The sequence below is a fragment of the Bombus pyrosoma genome, linkage group LG3 (genome assembly GCF_014825855.1).
Source record: "Bombus pyrosoma isolate SC7728 linkage group LG3, ASM1482585v1, whole genome shotgun sequence".
NCBI lineage: Eukaryota > Metazoa > Arthropoda > Insecta > Hymenoptera > Apidae > Bombus > Bombus pyrosoma.
This window is the reverse complement of record NC_057772.1, coordinates 11,236,012-11,258,723: the sequence shown is the minus strand read 5'-3', so window position 1 is coordinate 11,258,723 and position 22,712 is coordinate 11,236,012. Positions and strand designations below refer to the sequence as shown.

The following is a 22,712-nucleotide window of genomic DNA, read 5'->3' as shown; positions in this document are numbered from 1 at the left end:
AATGTAAAAAGCAGACATTGTAAAAAGTTAAACACCGAAAATGTCTCTTTCGTTTATAGAAACAGATAATTAATCTTGTGTTATACAATGGCTTACATGTGTAAATTCAACTAATTATATTATGAAAAGTTTTATTTCTATTTTTTTTTTATAGACAATTTATCAAATGTCCTTGTATGGACAAATTGTAAAGTATCCAGGAAGAATAAATAATATTTTTTTCTATGGTGTAAGGTTTAAAAATATAATTTTTATACTTCTAGGTAATATGAATATAGAATGAGTTGGAGATTTTTAATTAAATTGTAAGCTGAATTAAATTGAATTTGGTATTTCCCTATTTATGTAGTCGACACTGTATGTATAATATTGTTTTAAGTTTACGATAACTGTTGCTGCATAGTTTACTGCTCCGTTGCACGCTGACTGATTTATTTTGAATACCTCTGAACTTCCGAGCATGACTTAAACGCACGAAACCAGAAACGGAGATTGACCTTTTATCTGAACCGTACTGACACAGATTGACCTTTGAATATTATAAAATCTCACAGTATATAATAGTGAAACAAGATTTAGTCATACGTTGACAAATAGATCAAAAGTTTGCTTTCAGACTTCATGTATTCTTTTAATTTGTTAGAGATAACTCGACGAAATCAAGTAGTCGTTCTTGTTTAATACATTTAATGGACTGATTTCGAGAATCTTTATCTTCCGTATTGCATAAGAAATACAAGCTTATTCATTTTGAAACCCTGACCATCTGTAAATATGTCGAATGTTTTTATTGTTTCAATTTTACGTAATGATATCCTTGTTAAAAGACAAACAGGATGTCCTTCCTCCCAGCAACGAGTAATTTATTTTCTTTTTAAAAGTAAACTGTACAAGACTTTTTTAAGACACCCATTTCTTTAAAGAATATGTTAAAAAATAAATAAAGTATATTATATATTAATTATTAAGGTATATTATATATTAATTATATGGCATATTTGTCAATCTTTCCTTAAAAAACGAAAAATGGTTAAAAAGAACGTCATCATATCGCGATAGATATTTATAAGTGGACCAAAAACGTGTTCCATTCATGGTTTGCTTGCAACATTTCTGTGATACGAAGTGTAACACTTTATCGATCGACTACAATGCCGGTCAGATAAAAGAAAATATATACAAGAGTTACAAAATATTCCTATCAGCTTTTTTGTAAAGTCGTAACTCTGTTACGTATGCGTATAAATTTCCTGAGATTTAATGAGCAGATTCGAAACGAACATTGCAATTTGCGTGACACAAGGAAACGCAATTAATTGTCGTTCGCTTCTGTCGAATGTTGTTCGTATCGTTTCGGAGTATTAGCCGATTGTTACCTAACCATCACGCAACCGGAAAACGAAGAGTAAAATTATATAACACAATTACAAAAAGGAAGGCGAAATCGTGACTTAACATATCAACATCTGCCCATGTCCCTTTGTAAACAACTGCAAAACAAGCGACATCGCTCGTTGTGCTCCGAACAATAAAACAAAGAGAAAAATTACTCGTATAACTAAAAATCAATAAATATATCAATTAGTGCAAAGTATACGAAAAAGACGAAATAAAACGCTGGTTTAATAAACATAAATATTTTACCATGAGTTACCAAAATTAAACGAACTTAAACTTCTTGAACGAGCTTAAGTGTCTTTGACTAAATTCAAATATATGAAAATAATATATATACCAAATAAAATACAAAAATTATTTCATGTTCATTTTTCTTAAAAAAATAATGAAAAAAAAGATGAACGTAGAGTAATTATAATTGCGTACAAATGTCTGCGAATATTTACGACTACAGATTTCCACGCTGACTAATCAAGCCGATAAACAGCTTTCTTTAACCTTCGGCAAAAGTCCGTCGATAAAAGGTCTTGACCTTCTCCATGGCAAATTGCTGAGCGAGCAGTGGAATCTTCTAAGATTAGAAATAGACTTTGAGAGGAAATTTCGAGTCTGATCTTATGGTTAATGAATGACAAGACTGAATCTCACTTGAAATACGACCCAGTGGCAGTGTGTACGGTTGTCACGCACGTGCGTGGCCTGCTATCAAGGCAGCGCGCGTCTACGCTGCAACGTAGGCATTGCATTTAACGTCGCATCGTGGCATTGTGCTGTACTTGGCCCGGCCACGCAATCGCCGCGTTATGTAATTCCTAGGGATGGAAACAACAGACAACACACAGAATATTGCGGGTCATACAGCCGACATGACTGCATTTTACACGATGATCCGTCATATATACGATTTATCGAATTGATTCGTGGTATTTTAACCGAAGCAAAGATCGAATAATTAAAGGATAATCTTCGAATTATTGCCGGACAGACAAACGTTCGGAAATTTAATAATTTCTCGAGTTTAATGTCACGTCGGTGAAGGAGTACAGAAGAGTAGTGATTTCTAGGTTCTTCATAGCAGTGACGTACAAACGTACTTGTATGAAATACGACTGAGATGACGGAGAACTTGTGCAAAGTGAAGGATGTTCAGAAGACTGACACACTGGAATTAATCGAGAAAAACCAATTTTTTCTTGTTTAAAAACATCATGTGATCATTACGAACATCTCTTCCTAAAAATCTGTGAAGGTAGCTGGATCTACGACATTCAAATAATAGATGACATGGATGGTCCAATTAAAATAAATGTACATTTTTTTTCAACTAAGATCCTTTACTTCTGGTAACGTTCAAAGTTCGTCGCACCAGCTTTGTACACGAAAAAGATTTAATTTCATCGTTCCGTTTGGTAAAGAGGAAGCCATACAAGGTCGCCGGTGACACGAATACTTGGCAAATACTGTCGATCGACGGTGGTAAATATGGCCGTGAAAATAACCGAGGGAATGATATGCACATTTTCCGCGATAATTGTAAGCCAGTTACGAAAGCCTCGATATCAGCGTGAGCGCATTTCGTGCGCCGCGTCAGTGACATTTCAAGAAGTTCAAGATCGCGTGAAATAAAAAGGTCTTCTTTCATAGGCGGTGCTCATGCAGCTACAGTACTACGCAAAACTCTTTGACTTTCCTTGAGTTATGTAAAAATTCATCTACCTTAGTAATCTCATAATGGCAACGATTATCTTTTTGAAAAGTTTGCTACGCAGAAACGAATCTTTAGATATCTTTTTTATGATGTTACTTCTTCATGACGTTTCCAGGGTCTGACAAAATTTTTCAGAAATATTTCGATAAATAGTCAATAGTGTTTTAAGTTTACCAAATATAATCACAACATATGACATAACTTATCTTGGACAGAAATTAATTAATATACTAACAACAGACTTAGTGTGATATCAGTTGCCTTTATATTTCTTTATAGAAAAAGAGTAGCTCCATTTAGTCGGTGGCCAAAAACTTTTGCACAGTACTGTATGTCGAACAGCATGAGGTATGCGTGTGTTATGTAAATTGCGATTCTCTAACGAGCGGAGGACATTGAAAGAATTCTGGTTTTGCAACACTGTTGCTCGCGCGATGTAGAAATACCTGTCGATGTGCTTCTGTCCACCCGCCTGGAATGCTATTCGATATTTTTTTAAACACATTCATGTTGTTCAGTGGACTGATGGCGAGGTATGGCATGTTTCTTCGAATCATCGTCTGATATTCCCGCCAGTAATACTCGTAATGCTACGAAATAACTCACTGATGTTAGGAGAAGAAGGATGTCGCTGGAGTTTACAAGGTTGCATTTGTTGGTTGGGTGAAAGCTAATTGATCTTGGTGTCCGATGACTAACGACTATATTGTGGATGTTTATGTGTTTGTAGAAGAGAATATTTAAAGATGTAAATATGTACAAAATGTATACAAATCGCTATTCAGGTTCTTTATCTTTGGATACGTTTATAAAAATATAAATTTACACAAACATCCATAATCTATTAATGGTACTACGTATTAAATTGGAATTTCTGTTTCGAAATTATTCCGAACAAACATCATAAAAATGAGAAACTGCTGATTACTAGAAACTGTTAATTCCGAATCTGCATATCAATCAGATTTCTTCCAATCGAAATTCATGTTCATCGTGTTTCAGATAAACAAAAACAAAATATCTTTCGATTCTATGGAACTAGCAAAATTTTGCCAAATATTCAGCGAATAAATTCATACATCCTGTAAGTAGTATAAGTATATCGATAATTGTTTATATAGATAATTAAAATTTCTAGTGACCAAAATAAGAGTCAACGTGAGACAAAACCTCTTCAGCAATACGATTAGAAGTAACTGTTTAAAAACGCATTCCTGTCACGCATTAATCTTTCTTTAGAACGGAGTCAATTAGCTTTTAGAAATCGACAAACATTTTACCTCGAAGAATCGAGCGTCGAACGAACGAACGAATACGGAAATGAGACGAGCCGGAGAACGTCCGTCGTTCCCGTGCATTGAAAGCCGGGGAACTCCGAAGGTAGAGGAGATATTAATGAGAAAGAAATACCGTTTCCCGTGATGTAATTAGCAATGTAAAGGCAGCGACGACAAGACACGCACAAGGGAGGTAAAGAGGCAACAAAAACGAAAGAGAAGAATAACAAATTGATTTCTGTTTCTTTCCATGCGCAATCGTCGATAAACTTATCGCGTCCTGTTCTAGGAAATTCGACATTTGCAATTTAAACGGGTCTAGTACGTTTCGACTTTCGCGAGTAGTATATTATCTTACAGAGGACTTTCCTGAATACGTTCCACGTCACGTAAATGATCACGTTAAAATTACCATTAGATGAACGGAATAAAAAATATATATATATATTGCATATCATACAGAATACATTAAAAGTGAAATAAAGAAGATTAATTGGCAAAGAAGAACGAATGTTCCGCAATGAAGGTCTCATGATGATCATGGTCGAGCAAACGAACGCTCACTCGTGTACCCACTCGATTCGTTTGGAAATTTTAAATCTTGGAAACGGCTAGGTAAACCTGAAACTGTCGTTTCTAAAAACTCAAACACTGCCTCGAAGGTCTTTTTATTCATAGAAATTGATTATTCACTGTTTGTGTGGATACGTTTTTATGGGTCTTCTTCTTTTAAGGAAAATTTTATAATTCAGATTATAATGCGAAATTTCTAAATATATTTCTTATCTTTCATCCGAAGATAATATTTAGCAAGTCAGATTTCATTTTGAATGACACTTTTCTCAAACTGCTTTCAACATATTTGCATCACAATAGTCGCATCGTGGACTTTTGAGTTCTACGTACGAGGACGAAATATCGAAGAGATTAGCGATTCATGACCATGCTAGAAAACGAACGAAGGGGAAGTCTCATGCATTTAACGTGCAAGAACGTTATTCGTCATGTTAAGCGGTCGCGACATGTTTCCTTGTAGCAAATAATCGTTTCTCTGACGTGTGCCATGTTTACAATACGAAATACCATTTCACGCTTGTACGATTTGTTACGAAACGAACTGTTAAAGAAAAAGAATATCTGAAGCGGCATGTAGCGCCAGCGCGACTTTTCGACCATCGATTATGCATAGTGCTCTCGTGTTTTATGAAAACAATTTAGAAGACGTTTACGTAAAGGGGTGGAAAAAATGTCGATTATGGTATAAGAATTCCTTGCGAATTTTACGCGCAGAGATCATATGCGATGACTAATTCGTGATTTTTTTATTTAGAGAAGAGAAAGCAGGATAGATTTTATGTAGCGCGGTGTTCTGTTGAGAAATCAATACTTGAAGAACTATCACGGTAATAAAATTAAACGGAAGAAATAAAATGGTGAGGAAGTATAATAGAGAAAATTAACATTGACTTACAAGCGAAATAAAACATGAGCCGTCTACAATCAGAATTATCAGAGTATCTAGAATGTACCATTTCCTGGGAATGACATTATCTTGCAATAAGATCTCTCGAATATACTAAATCATAATAATTAAATCCATGATAGGATGAAATTTAATTTAGCATTAAAATCATCAAAGGCTATAATTAAATTAACAGAAGAGAGATTGAAATAAGAGGTGCATGAATAATATACATATAATACAATAGCTTGTCTATGTGTTATACTTTACAAAAATCAATTTAAATCGCTACATATGCGTTAAAATAAATCCTACATCTAAAATTTCTATGCAGAATTACGAATTGATCACTTTGATTACTTTGATAGTTCTAATATTAACCGATGAATAATATCCGAGCAATATTAAAATTGAAATCATTTATACATTTATAACAATATTTTAATACAATTATAACAATTAAATTATATTTCATTTCACCGATTAAAATAACATTTTCTATCCACATCATCCTCCAGCGTTCCATTATTCCATAGGTACATACTCATTCTTTTGGCTTAGCTCCGAACAGCTTTTTGTATGGCGTTAGAGCGTCGCGACGACGCGCATTCCCGAGGGTGTTCTTTCGCGCGGTTTTAGCCCGCGAGCCGTAGAAAGCGGAGAAATAGGAAGTCCACGCACGAGAACAGCCTTCCACGATAGATTTATGTAACGCATGACAGCCGTGTCACGAAGAAAACAACCTCGGAAGCGTTTTATGTAACGGTAAAAATATCGATTATGACACCGATAAATTTGCAGTGGCAGCGTCACGTTGTTGATCTATCGTGCAGTTGCGTTCCATCGGACTTTTCTCAAAGGTTCGATTTATTGTCCCAGGATAACGCTATCGCCCATAAGTACTTCGACACTTCCAAGTCATTTCAAATATAGATATAAAATACATTTCAAGAATGAAACATTTTCATTTAATTTTAACCTCTGATCCTATCTCAAACGAACAGCATAGAATTAATAGATATTGACAAAAACAGTAATTAATACTAATTAGTATAAATAAAAAAGTAATAGATGGATGAACATTGATCCTGCGCTAAGTGTATTTCTGAGTTAAGTGACTTTAAGTGTGTCCGTTCAATGTTGACATTTTAGAACGATCGAATACTGTATTTTCAGTCGTACTGTAAGTGTTTATATAGATTTTACGAAATGTCATTCATTATAGATAACATGGAATTAGAGTTATGCAAATATATTTCGTATTTCAGTGAAATTTAACAAAGTTTTCGATTTCACATATGGCAAGAGGTAAAATACTAATGGTAGAGAAATCTTAATTTTGATCTTAATCTTCTTTTCTTAATTCTTAAGTTCTTTAATCTTAAGTTTGAAAGTATAACAAAAGTTATCGATCTTCTGATCGAATTATGTACATCAGCTGTTTAAATACTTAGAAATGGCAATGCACCTGACATCGTAGTCCTTTTAATGAAAGTAACACGTAACTCAAGATCGTGATGTGTATTCAATGAGATTGCTGGTTTCAACATTGCCGCGTGTGATCGCTTCTTTATGAAGCTTCGTGACCCGGAAATCGAGATCCAAATTTGCGTTTTGTAGATGTGTGCGATGGACTCTTACCGTTGGTAACTCTTTTAACTGACTATATTGAAGATAGAGAATATTTTAGCATATCATCCGATCGAAATTGTACAAAGTTCGACGAAAGCAAGTGAGGCCTCATTTAAAGTAATTGATCAGAAACTAAGATACGAAGCAAAATGACGTTCATTCATAACAGGCAGCTTTCCATTTGTAATGGGAGTATTTCTAGATGATGTTGACAATCGTCCAAAAATTGGTACACGCAGATAAAGATGTTGGGAAAGATTCGTTTGAATCAGGAAGTTATCAGTTTGAAGAAGATGATAATAGAATTGGCTTCTTTCTCTAAGTAGAGTTATTTTCGATTTCTGTTATAATTCTGATTTGCTTTCGAACTTCGTTGGTTACGAGAGTATAAGCAATTATTATTCTTTAATTAGTGTTTTATTTTTCATCGGCTTTAATTTCATTATGTTATGTGCAAAGCATTAACGTTATAAATAATAATTTCTAATTTGATATTTATTTGAATATCGAATAACGAATTGTAAGTACATAAATTATGAAGTTACATAAATTTAAATTGAACTGTTGTGCCACGGCAGTCTGTAACAAGTGGTAATTATCGCTAATAACTAAGATAGTCGGTACGACATTAAAACAATAATGAACAGTTTAACGCGTATATACTTTCCAAAATAGAAAACTGAGCGGACTTATCGCTTCCTATACGTACATTGTCAGTAGTTTATTATTACAGCTTATTATGATATGTTCTATAATATATATACTATTTCAGTATTATATTCAAAAATTCAAGAAAATGGAAGAAAATATTCGGTGACATAAAACTGATATCCAATATGTGCAATAGATCTTTAATTCATAATAAATATTTTATTAAAATCCACATGAATCACACAATAGTTAGCATGATCAACTTATTTAAATAAATCGTTAAGCACTGATACTAATAAATTAAGAAATTATGAGTTGTAGAGTATATATTTCTACTGTGTAAATAATACTACAATTTTGAGTCGAATAGAAAAATTAACTGACTTATGGACTGTTACTTGGTTTCGAAGCTGTTTATCATAATCAGTTTATCAATTACTATTATACGAACAAACTTGTTATTTATTTGAGACGTATAAATATGTTGCCATGCGAAGTAAATATACAAAAATGTTCAAGACTAGATATAGACGCAAAAATATATAAAACATTAAGCGTGAAACATGCACTACGTTCAGGAAATATTCCGTTTAATTTCAGTTTCGTCTCAGTATCTAGAAAGATATATGTTTGCTTAATCATTCTCAGTCTAAAATTAGACTATACATATTCATAACCTATTTATACATCTCAAGTTAATAATATCTAAACTTTCTCTAATTTTCTAATTTTAATAAGAAAGTTGCATAAAATATTATTAATAATACTCTACTAATGTGGCAATCGTGAAAAGGGGCCCACATACTAAAATTGAAAAATTTATCAAAAATCGACTCGCTAGACTTTTAAGTGCTTTCTATATGATTCGAATGGAATCACGAAAACATTAGAAAGAAGAAAGATGTCTTCTTCAGTTTCTTCGGATCTGTGCGCTCTAACGGAACAGCATCGCGTCATGTCTGACTTTCACACGCCTCGTACCACTTTCCGTGTTAGCAACAGCAAGTAGAAACGGAGAAACGGCAAAGAGTAGCCAGCAGCTGCAGCAGTAGAAACAGCGGCTGCAGTACGAGACGAGGTAGGCGAAAGCTCGGCTCTCGAGTACGAAACCCGAGACCTTGAGTGCGTGCACTCGTGCGTCGGTACGTCCCTGAGCTGCAAACAGGAACACAACGATTATCCGGCAAATGAATGAAATCGAGTGAACCGGTTCACCGGCGTACATACGCGCGCTACTGCCACCGCTTCGGTTCGCTGCGGATCCACCTTAAACCAGAACCACTTCTTCGTGAATGGCTGTGCACGGCATGGTAGGCTCGTGCTCCGCACCGAATTACGCAACGGAGTTAACCGGCTGTCGTACGATCATTAATCTGGCTAGTCACGTGTCGTCGGCCGCGTCATATTAGTTTTGATGCGACGCGTGGTGGCTTTCGAATGAAAAATTGCTGCTTCATTGCTCGAAGTCGGATCATATAAGGCCGTAGGACTCGGTGTCAGTGGAAAATTTCTGAATAAATTTCCTCCCGTAAGATTTTAAAGAATTCTTTTTTCTTTTTAAAAGAATCGATATTTCTACTTTCGGTTTGTTTTTGAGTATTGTACTTAAAACTGGATTTTCAAATATAGCTCTTCACGTACGCGAAATATTTCGAAAGAATCGACATTTCTATGTTGTGGTTTGTTTTCAGGGTTGTAGTTAAGATTAGATGGTACTGAATTATGTGAACTTTTATATATAGAAAATGTTCAAATGGGCGATTTTGATGGATTTTTAAGACAGTATATGAACTTTGGCTTTTTCTTCCGTTTCGTTACTTGGTATTTTTTCAGCTTCTGGTAAATATCTCGTCGGGTCGATTTGCCATCTAAGCTAAACTGTAAATTTGACATTAAACGAGAGTACTTCAGTGTTTGTAGTGCGTGTTAATTATAATTCCATCGAGGATTAATTAATCCCATTGTGTAAACATCTCGATTAACCCGCATTTGGATTAACCCGAGCGAATTGAATAATAGAGTATTGACTAATTACTTCGTCTTGAGAGGATGAGGTCACGATTCATTCTTCGTCGAATGACCGAGAAATAACGTTGCTGTTGGTGTGGCAATAGTATCTCATAGTACGTCACGCTTTTATTTAGCTCGATACTGTCAATGAAATTTCCCAAAATCGATCTTGTCATATTACGATTGCGGTATGAAATCAACAGCGTAAATAGCAAAGATCATAACCTTTTCTATCAACATCCATTACATCTCTGACCATAGGTATTAAGAATGACTTGTGAACTTGTGATAGAAAATTTCGTATGTATTTTATCATAAAGTAAACATTAGTCACACATTAATAATTAGAAGCAGTGCTTATTATCGTATATTGTAGATACACGCTTTTCTAGAACAGTGCATAATCCACCAACGTGCATACCATGATTTGCAATCGTAAGAGTAGCATATTAGGCAGATCAAGGAAACCGACAGATATTTTACTCGAGTGATTATTTTAAACAATAGTCATTCATTCCTTAAAAAAGATACTGCAGAAAATCTAACTTAGCTTACCTAACACAATCATAATGACAAAAATCATATAGAAAGTTCGAATCAAAATCTGGTCCCAATATTATAGCGTGCAACGCTAGAACGTCATATTCGTGATGTGAACCGACATTCATGTTTGATCCGCAGTGTTCCGTGTCATGACCAATTCATGTGTTTGTTGCGCAGCGTTTAAATCATAATTAATTATATAGCAATTCGATAAATAAGCAGCACATAGCTCACGGGTATTTGTCGGCGTTCGCTTGTTGAATTCGTAATTAGTTGCAATCGCAACATATATAGTGCAGTATTTCCCAATCGATAAGCGAAATCAGGGGCCATGAAGGAACTGGGAAAAATGGAAATTATTTTTCAACGGGGAAAAACCGGAACTGGTGGACTTTTCTACGCGGCGCGCACGCGTTATGGCTTTGTTCGTGATGTGCAATTTCACGGTCGTGACTGGCCTGTGTAGGTCGCTGATAAAAGCTTTGCGCTATCGCCAGTGGTCTTCGCGTCGCTTATCGCCGCGAAAAAGCCCGAACGGCTGACGAATGACTGAATTCTGCATTCGCGAGAATTTTTTCACTCCTGTCGTTTCAAGTTTCCATTTCGACAAATTCATGCTGTTGGAATACTACGCGTGCGTCGTAACTTACACCATCGAATGGAAATTTGGAATTACATATCTATATTTGGAAAAGTTAATTCCATTTCGTTTAAACTTGGAATCTTAGTTTCACATTTGGAAAATTTAAACGCCTTTTCAATTTCAAAAAATCACAGTTTATCATTTGGAAAATTCCAATTTACATATGTAATAGAATAAAATCGTTCATATTAGTAATTTCCTTGTGGCTTTAATTTCCACTATGTTGTACGTACCTACACCTTTTCATTTTTATTTAAGCACTACATATTCAATAATAAAGAAATGATTAAAAAATGTCAGTCTGAGATACGATATTCGAGATACAGTTTTCAATTACGCCATTGTTCGACGATGTATAGGAAATTCTATAGAAGAGACGTCAATCGAATTAGATCGTTCGAATCGATACAGTAAAACGAGTTCCTCAGATAAGATACGCGTATCGATCAACAATGTTAGAGTTTGTGCTGTACACTTGTGCTTCGATAGAATTTACCCGCAATACCATGTGGAAACGTTCCCTCGTGGAGGTGTTTACTTTTATAATAACACTATCGATTTTTTTACGCGATGGCAAACAATATTGATCACACGTGAACATAGAAACAAACAAGGTATTATAGATATTGTTCCATGGAGGCTCAATAGTGACACTCACTAAAAGACCTAATCTTATCATGAAATCAAAGAAAGATTCAAAAACTTGATCGAAACGTCAAGAAGAAATTTTTAAAAAGATGTTGGTTAATATTTATGAAATCTGTAAATATACTCAAAATATTAAGCTTTTGGAACTAGCTAATAAAATTTCAAAATATTTATAGTACGCACGATGTATTCACAGAAAATTTACATAAGCTTTCGAACATTTTCGTGATATTATGTATGCACATACATATATATGCATATAAGGTATAACATTATTGATTGACTGGTGTAAATCTTATTTAAATACATTTCCTATTATCAGAAACATTGGAATATCCTGTTAATATCGCACTTGAAAGAGAACTGTGAACAGGTAAAGTCTATCGAAATTTATTTGTGCTTATTATTATGTGAGTTGGATGCAGTGAATTGAGATTTCTTCCGTATAATACTGACGTCTTTAAATTAAAAAAGAAAGAAATAAATAATTGCTTATAAAATAAGGTTCGGTCGTCACTATTCTCGTTTCCTGGCAAACTATGAATATGCATACACGTGGAAATACGATGTTCGCACGCGCGAACTCACGTTATCGCGTTCGCTTGAGCTCGCGCACATCTCGCGCAAATATTTGACTTCGCTCGATCGGAATGTCTTTCCCGTCGTTTCTTGCCACGAATTTTCACAAAACCGTATTTTTATCGCAAGCACGCCAAGATCTGAGAAGAACACGTACGTTTCATCAAATTCCTCGGCAACGAAACAGAGTGAATGGAACGTGGATTTTTCCTCAACTCCCCGGAACGAATCGCGATATTCAGGAATTGTTTGTCCTTCGCGAAAACGATCGCAGCTCGAACGGCAAATCTCGATATCGATTGTTGTAACGTCGATTTGAATGAATTTGAACTAAGAAAAGACGTCTCTGTTCTTCTGAAAATATTGAGAAAATCGGGAAAATTTATTCAAAGATTACCAGATAATACAAGCAAGTATATTTCTAATATTAAGTTTTCGTATGTTAGAATAATGAAACAAAAATTAGAATGTACAGTGGCCAGCATATAAATAGCAGCATTTTGTTTTACCAATTTGCATTCCTAAAATGTGTATTGTTTTTATGTAAACTGATATTATTGTATTTTGGAACAAAGATTTATGACGACTATTAGGATTTAAATGTTCAATGAATACACCGCGTTTTAAGTTAAAAATACATCTGATATATACGAAGAAGAAATAATTCCAGTTCGTTTGTCTATTTTATTGTCTAATTATATGCATTTTAATATTATACATATACGTTTATAATATCCAAATTTCTGCATTTTTATTAGTCTATCCAGCACGATATTGTAAATGAATGAAGAGACTTCTGCAAAACATTTTCCAATATTTTTGATTTCTTTGAAAGAACGTAAGATAAATCTTATCTCTCTTCGAGAAATATTTCATTCATAAATCTAGAAAACCTCGCAAATAAAACTTTGCTAAGGAGAAATGGTCACAAATCATCACCGCGGATTATCATAAAATTTTGTATCATTTCTCCTGTAACCGTATTTCACAAAATGAAATTATAATACATAATAAATGAACTGCTTCGATAAGTCCATTAATCTCGATTAAGCCAGATAACCGTATGTAGAAAACGGAAATTAAGATGGAAAATAGAATTCGTATCGCTTGGTAGGAAGTTTTACGGCTCGATCGCAATATCTCACTACATAGTTCAATTCTCTTCATACACATGCCACGAGGTCAGTCGTAAAACGGTGCTGGAAGAACGTTAGCTTGTTACGCAAAATAACGACGAACGAGCGAACAAGCGAGCGAATACTAATACGAGTGTTTTCAACTGGTTGGCCGTGACCACGAAAAGCTTACCTCTGGAAAATAGAAACTGGCTAGCAGCCTGGCGCCTTCGTATAAAAGACAAACACGATTATCGGCCCGGTTATCGGTGGCTATTAATCAAGTCACGATTTACCGGCGTACTGAAGTTGCATAAATTTTTACGCGAACGATAACATACGTCTACGAACGATTAATTTCCTCTAATTTCCTTAGTTACGCGGAAGCGTACAACTGTTCTTCCTGCTTTTTGTCTTTTTCTATCTCTTCTTTGTTTCTCTCTCTTTCCTCCTTCTTTATCGAGTTGCAACATTGTCAATTAATTCGTTAATTATTTTCTCTCCTTCTTACGACGAGTGATGAGAATAGTTGACTCGTCATTTACCATCAACTTATGTCATTAAATTACATCTATTAATTAACATTCCACCTTAATTCACTTTTTAAGATCGCGGCTATGGAAAATAATTCGAAGGATTCATTTTTTTATTCTTCCATTATTAATTCTCCCATCTACGATAGGCTCTACAATTATATGAAACCTCAAGAAATTATGATAAACTATTGCTTGATTATGATGCTTAATAGCTATCTCGTTCGTATTTATTCATCAGTGGATCGATTTCTACGTAATCGCAAGTTAAGTGCTTGTAACGCTCGCAGATTAATTGCTGGACGTGTTCAAGGTGAAAATAATCGTGGCAATCGGAGAACGAATTATTTCCGTTTCTTTCACGCACAACGCGGTTGCATCAAGGAAACGAACTTTTCCGTTGCTCGTCTCGCAACCAGCTAATGTTTGCTCAGATCGTATCGCGATGCTATACGTTACTCAAACCGGTGGTCCGCAGTTACATCTGTAGGAAATGTTAATGCAATTATGTATGTTATTTTCAATTAATTCATTTACAATCGTAATCAACTAATCTGGTTATTCAATCATTTTACCACAACTGATTGGCAAACCGAAGGGATTTTATTCAAAACTGTTAAAGTTATTTTCCTCCAAACATCCTGCTAAACATGTATATTCTACACGGATGTAAATTAAAATTCGTACGAATATTTATAAAATTGTATGAATATCTCCTTGCTGAAAATGCTTCTATTGTTGCAGTTTATAATAAGAAAGTAAATATACGAATCTCTTTCTTATTTCCTTAAATTATCCGCATACTAACGAATAATATCAAATTATTTCAAATAATCCTCCAAAATCTTTCATTACGTCCACAATACCAGTAGGCTGGTCAAAAATTTGACGAAACACCCGATAATCCCAAAAATTGTTCCAAAGTCGAATTAGTTGAGAAAAAAACGAGCCTATAATTCTTGAAACACTATACATTTCCCGTTACCAGGAAGCCAAGTTCTGAGGTGACTTTCGGACTGCTCCCTGTTAATCTATCACCATGGGTAGTATCAGCGTAAGACGGCACGGTTGGTTTCCTGCTCGCGGCACGTATTATCGGATTATTGCGTTCGCGGGCTGTAACGTAAAAGTTCATACCGGTAATCCTTGGCATACTTAGGCCGGACAGAGTCGCGAGCTACATGCTCGCTCTTAATCTCGGTCGAAAAACCTGCTCGAACAATATGCGCGACACGTACATGTGTATTGTACGCCGGTGCACGCTAGAGCGTGTAGTACGTAAAATGTTGCACATCTAAAGCAACTGCTCGCCTTCTCTCCTCCTGCTATACATTCTTATACCAGTGCTTCTCTCACGTTCCTGCTTCCTGCGTCAGAAAAATTGGCTAACCTGTTTACTGATGCAACAAAGGAAAGGAAAACCGAGCGAGAGCGTCCCGAGCGTGGAACTGCCGTAGAAACCGGAAGGAAGGCACACAGGGAAGGGGGAATATGCCCGGGGAAAGGTTAAAATATGAAGCTATAAAAGACAGCCAGGCTGTCGTATATTTAACTACGTCCGCTTGGGGAATGGTGGATCAATTTTGATGGTGGTTGAATCACTGGTTTACCTCATAAGAGAAAATCGGTGAGAATTATGTCCTAATACAGGGGTTAGTGATTAAAGGGCAGGGATATTCAAGTTTCAGTGAGTAGATATGCAACTGGTACAAGGCAGAATATCTGATTAATATATTTTCTAATTCTGTTCTTCTCTCTTTTTCTTTGGCCATTTCTGTACAATGGATCTTTGTGGTTAATGTTTAAGAGATCTATTCAATCAAACGTTAAAGTAAGTAATTAGGGACAAATGTATGAAGAAAAATATTTCTTCAAGTGGACCTGAAAAAGTCAATCGTTCTGAAATCACTGTTTCAAGTGGAAAATGATGATAGACTAAAATTCACGTCTGATATGTTAACAATTGGATACTTTAATCGCTTGTGTAAATCTTCTCTCTACTATTTTCTTTCTAAACTAAAATTGATGGATTATACGAGCATCGCTTTTGATAAGCCACCGCCAAGCTCTATCAATGATTCGTTCATAATAATATTATTATTTTGGCGATGACTTTGATTGAGAAGTGCGTCCGTATAACTTATCTCAATAACAAACAATACTACATACGTAACATATATAGTACCTTACCCTCTATATACGAATTATTTGTCGGAAAAGCTACAAATGGAATCCTCCATTCCCAAAATTATAAACCGTGTTTTACTACACTGGCTCTGACATTGAAACTGAAAAAGCATTCTCCCCAATACGGTTCTCACCTTTTCGATCTTTCAAACGCTAGCAAATGAAACGAATCTTGTAGCGAAGGAAGAAACGTGGAAGGAGAGTGATTTGGAGGATACCGGTGATTCGCACCAGATACTTGGCAAGGCAGGGATCGCAAACACGGTGAGAGTGGTTGCAAATAAAATTATATCGAGCAGCGGGAGAAACAAGTAAGGGATCCGTAAATACGGCTAAAAGGAAAGTCAACAGGGGCTAGGACCGTACGGATGTGCAAACGAGGGTGTAACTGGATCGAGCGGGGGTGCCTTTCGCAGTCAACGGTACGCCGGGTGGAAGAACGAGTTTCTAGAGAAAAATTGATAAGAGAAACGGGACAAACGATAAGAAAAAAGAACAAATATGCGGCACCGATCGATAGTGCCGGAGAAGAAACTAAATCGAATTCAATGGAGCACGGAACTGGGAAAGGATGGTTGAGGGGTAACCTGGTAGAAGAAAGAGGAAGACGTAAGGGGTGTCTAGCTGATGGGAGGGCGAGAAGGCAGTAGAAACCGCAGATAACGCCGCAGATAGCCATGGGGAGTCCTTAAACGCTGCAGAAACGAGTCGACGAACAGTGCAATGTGCCCTGGCCTTTATTTACTGAGCTGCTTTCCATGGGACCTTTAAAAGGCACGCGTGAAAGGAAAAGTGAAATGGAGAGATGAAGGGTGTGTGTGTGGTGTGCGTTTCTGATGTTTCCTTCCTGTTGAACTTTCCACGTGCCCGAGCCTTGTACGAAGGGTGCGCTCGTGCGTGCTCCTTCTATCATCCCTGTTCGTGTATGCGTGACACATTTTATTCTATACCACGAATGGCAAATACAAAGGGGGCATTCTTTAAAAACGTTACGCTGTGCTTTTGATATAAATACACGTTGCGAGTAGCAAATATCTTCTCGTCGTTCAGAATGTTCAAATTTGGCACTGGCGAAAGTGAATTATCAGATTTCGGGATTACGTACAACTTCACTGTTGAATCTTTGTGTATCGTTTTGTTGCAATAATTTGTCACAATTTGTGTAAAACAGTTTGAGGTAAAAGTGATGCGATATAGTATTTAAATGGAGAGTAGAGTTTCTAGAAGATTCTGAAGAATGAGTCAAATATCCTCAGTTGTAGGGGAGTCACCATTTTTATGAGTCAAGTGTGATTCATTCAATGGAGTAACCAAATTATGTGTCCTATTTCTGAAGGAGATTTGCTACTTTTACTGTTACATATTACCAACTACCGGTTTTATGAATGTTTCTGGAAACTCACACTTTCTTTTTCGCTACCTTAACATGCAACTTTGATATTTTTATTGCAAACTTATGTAACCTATTCTACCACTACTTTCTTGAATTTATTCATTATGTAACCTGTTGCTTTGACTTCAAATATTCTTCTCTGACCCACATATCGAATATCTATCGCCTCAATACCTTTACGATCTACCGATTGTAATCTTCAGAGTATTGTGACTAAATTAGACTCCACTTGTCTTAAATCTACCTGAACCGTTAATCAATTCAATAACATCTATACGTGAAAGACGACGCAGTTGTCGCAAACAACGGATACTGATTTCAGATAATTAATTCAAAATACTATTTACTTGCTATCGAACATTCCATCAGATAATTGTAATAAAGTGTAAAACTAAAATGAATAAAAGTTCAAACGCTCGCAACAATGACCATGCAAGCGAACGTGTCGAATCGAGAAGCGATTGTCCAATCCTTATGAGCGATTTACAGTAACTTGCATCGCAATCATCCGGGGAAACTTCTCTTCTGCGTTACGCGGAGAGAAAAATGGATTCCTCCCCGAGCCATGGCCGACGGCCGACACGACTTTATAATCGCGATTACGTCTCGCCGGTCTTACCTCATCGCGGAAGTTGCGATACAAATCTACCTTGCGATTTGTCGCGATTGTCTTTAGATAGCGGGCTTCCTGCACGTTCGGTTTGTCGGTTCGTGCTTACGCGTAAGTGAATCAAGGTCTTCCTATCTAGACACGATTAAATGATACTCCGAGATCGAGGTGTTCCTTCGTGAACATCTCTCTTTGGCCGAGCGATATATTTAATATCTCATATACGTGAGGAAATTTGGAAGATTTAAGTCCCTTATCTTCACGAGGAGTTTAGTAAAAATAAATTGCTTAAATGACATTAACCTCTTAAATCTGTCGTGATCCCGTGCATCGTTAATGACTGATAAGTAAACCAGCCTCGTTTAGAGCTCGTGTAATAGATCCATGGATAATGAAGAGATTGCAAAAAGGTTTAAGTACGAAAGGCAGTGGCGTTAATTAAAAATTGCTAATAATTTATATTTACGAGCAGATAACAAAAAAGCTCATTTTCATGTAATAGTAGACATTATACACAGGTATTACACTATTTTGCTCGATAAATTTCAACAACGGATAGAAACCGGGGCTCTAAATATAGTTAGCCAGCTCCAAAAGGAACAAGCTCTCACCTTACTTCTTTTACTATCTTTAGCGTTTGCAATGATTTTCGTATACGTTTACACAGATCAGAAACGCGGCCCAAATGGGATAACCTTCTTTTTTTTTTCGGTCATCCAATTTCAGGTCTCGCGAGAAGAGAGCGGCACCTGATAACTTCCCTTATCAATGTGATCGGGAGGAAAGCAAGCACGAGTGTTAGGAAAAAAGTAGTACGTCGAGCGACCGCGACATGTCGAGGTCTCGCGTCCTTGCCAGTTACCCCACTCGTTGTTCGAGGAGTGGGATCGTCCCCCACTGCTCGTCTCGTTCGTTGGTGGCTCCCCCTACTCCCCTCCCCGACCCCCCTTCGTCCACAACGGTATGTAAGAGGCCGCACATGTTTCCCCGCGTTCCAGTCTCGCAGCGGCACTCGCGAGTGACTGTTCGTGTGGATTCGCGGAACGATAACTGCTCTGATCGAAGAAAAGAAGGAAAAGAAAAACGGAACGAAGGACATTACAGGGACACGCGTGTTGTCTATAATATCTATATCTGTCTCTATATACATATATGTATATAGATATACGCGTGTACAGTAACGCGCGCGCGCAAAGGACGAGTTCTTTCCTCAGTGCTGCGTTCGAGAACTGACACGACACACACCGCGAACGTCGTTGCAGCGAGTAACACGACCGAATATCGATAGAAAAGATAGTGAAGAAAGGGGAAGCAGTACGGTAACATCGTCACTGCTCCGATCGTTTTCCTTTCTTCCCATAATCTCCGCGTCTTTCTTTTTTTTACTTTTATACGTAACCCGTGTAGCGATACGAAACGGTCGTGTACCATAACCTTATTTCCCAACGTAACATCGTTTCACCAAAAGTGAGAATCGATTGCGCGAGTGACAGCTTGTTCTATCTTTTGGAGCTACACGATCTGTAAAGCAGTGTGACAGCAAGGAATATTTCGTGATCGTACCTTGTAGGAGAACGCAGGAGCACGGTGAGAAGAGGACTGTGGATACGCAACGAGGAGGATATTCCGAGGGTATTACGGAACTAGTGATCTTCCACTGACGTCATTTCGTACTTTCGTGCTTCATTCGAGGGACGAGAATAGTGTTCGCTGACCCGACAAAGACACGTGAGTATCGAACTCTTCTTCATTCGAGACAACTCTAGACGTTTCTTGATCATGATCGCGAAACGGAACCGTAGCTCGCGTGAGCTCGCCACTCTGCTTCTTTTTTCTTTTTTCCACTCTCTGTGTACACACGCGTCACACGGTCAGATAATTTATGCGCGGAACCCGTCACGGTGCGAATTCCGTAATGTGTCACGCGATCGGAGCACGATTCCACTTCGTAACGGTTCAAGAGCATTTCTGCCGCGTCTGTGGCGCAGTAATCGCGCCTTTGATCCTTCGATTATCGCAACCACCACGACGCTCGATATATCGAACTAACTACTTTGACCAATCACCGTTTAAGATGACACTAAAATATATGTATGTTTCGTTTCGGTTTTACGATCTACGTTTCAGTCTTTATTTCTTAAATTAATAAAAAAGGTGACAGTGGTGTGTAGTGTCTTAGAAAAGCCTGCCTACACTCCTTCAATTAGGAGGTTAGTTCTAAAAATCTAAAATCATATTTTATATTAATCGAACTTAGAGACTTTGTTATATGTTACATGAGCCGTTCGGAAGACATATTGATGAACTTGCAAACATTGCTTTTCAAATTTATCTCAACTTGTGAAAATTAGCCATTTGTTTCTCAAGAACTGTATATTAATCGTGTATTTATGTAGTGAAATTAAAGAAGTAAGAAAGAGTTGATCAATTTGATATTTAAGGAACTCGTATAGGCTATACGTACAGTGACACATGAAAATATTCGAAATACAAAAAATATTAACATAGAAAATTTTTACGAATATATTACATGCGTCATACGAAACTATAGAAAGTTTCATTAATACTATAATGAGACATGACTATCATGATTCTATTTGCAAAATTTGAAACGAATCTAGAAGTGTATATAAAAGTTGCAAAATATTTGCTGTAAATATATATTTAGTTAAAACGTACTGTGCAACATGCATAACGGTCTTCAGTGTATGATTAGTGCTAAGAGCGATCTCAGTAAATATTTTTTAATTTACTAGTATAACAAATAACTAACCGTTCAAATACTATGGTTATATTCTTCTATGTTTACGTACGTATATTTTCCATTTGTTTCAAATTTTATTAATGTAATAAACGTGTTGCATTATACATAATGCTACTGAAATTTAAAAATGTTTTATATAAGACGCACAATATGTATTAGTAAAAGATTTCTGTAAGTGTCCAAATATTTTAATAAGGCACTGCTTGTGAGTTTTAATGATCCTGATGCAAAATACGTTTCTAATTTCTTTCGGTAAATAATACATGTACAAAGAATTCATTAAGACTTCTCTAACTGACTGTAAAATTGTTTTAAAAATGTCATTCATATGCCACTGGAGAGTAGGATATTTAGTTTATTGGTATATTGACAAATAAGATTATCGATCGACTAGATACCAAAGTTGTGCTTCTACTCTAAAAGTAGAGTTATGGTGTGAGAATATCGCGAGGACAACCCGAATCGTCCGTTGCAATGCAGCTTCGTTTAAAAGGTAAATAATAACATTGGTTTGACGGATCGATCTAGAAATTGTATTCGTTGCCAGTCGATGCGAGGCGTTTCGCTTTTCTTCAAGGTCGCTCGCGATCTGGAACGATCGCAGTGACTCAGTCTCTTGGTATTACATCAAACAAACATGCCTATTACGACAAATTACGTTGAGGTCGTAACGCTGTCTGGAACATGCTTTTCCTACTGCGGAAATGGCGATTTCCATTCGCGCTTAGGAATCCTGTGTGTATGTGTGTGTCAAACGAATTAGCAGATTAGGTACGTTAATTAATTAATGGGTCAAAATGCCATATAAAGGTATTTACGCATTTATTTACCTCAGATTTGCCCGAGCTGCTTATGAAAATAGTGTGACAATAATAGCAAGGTCGCCGCTGGCTATACGAGATGGCGTATCGCGTCAGAGACTCGCGTTTGACGAATTAATTGATTGAAATTGCGTGTTGGATTATAATGAAACGTAAAACCAGAAAGCTTTTGTTTACGTTTAAGTGATGGCTTCTATTAGACTCTTATTATTATAATGGAAGGTGTAATTTCAGTAATAATCCAGTTATTTATAAGTACATTATAATCGTTTCTTAAATTTTTACTACTCATTGTATTTGTAAGGTTGATACTCAAAATGACTAAATCATAGAATATAATTTGTAAATTAGGATATATATAATTCTCATTATTATTATTAGTATTATTAGTATTATTATTAGTATTATTAGTATTATTATTAGTATAATATATTATTCTCATATAATGAAATTATTACTTTGAATGATCCATGAATGAAGCATTGAATGTATCAAGTTTGTGAGAGTGATAACATCGTTTGGGTATAGGTGATCTTTCGCTTCTTTCTTTACGCAAGGAAAACATTGCAAAATAATTTCTAGTTCTTGGAGACACTGTTTAATAATTAAAGAATCATCCACTTAAACATCTTTATTCGCTCGTAAAATACGCTGCGAAATGTTTTATACATTATGCAAACGAGGCAACCAGTTTGACGATGTTATATAGCACATACAAATGACTGTTTTTAATTTAGC

The 22,712-nt window shown here is 36.2% G+C and overlaps 1 protein-coding gene across 5 annotated transcripts in view; it reads left to right on the top strand.

Moving 5' to 3' along the window:
- Positions 1 to 22,712, top strand: part of LOC122566160 (protein Tob1-like) — a 117,392-nt gene that overhangs the window by 41,734 nt on the left and 52,946 nt on the right. For 2 of the 5 annotated variants that reach the window (XM_043723001.1, XM_043723002.1), the window contains exon 3: positions 19,960 to 20,117. The exons of 1 other annotated variant lie outside the window; for it this stretch is intronic. The gene's annotated coding sequence lies outside the window, so the exon portion shown is untranslated. Of the gene's footprint in view, positions 1 to 19,377; positions 20,118 to 20,488; positions 20,600 to 22,712 lie in introns of those variants that run through there. 2 more of the 5 variants (XM_043723000.1, XM_043723004.1) reach the window with 2 other exon arrangements.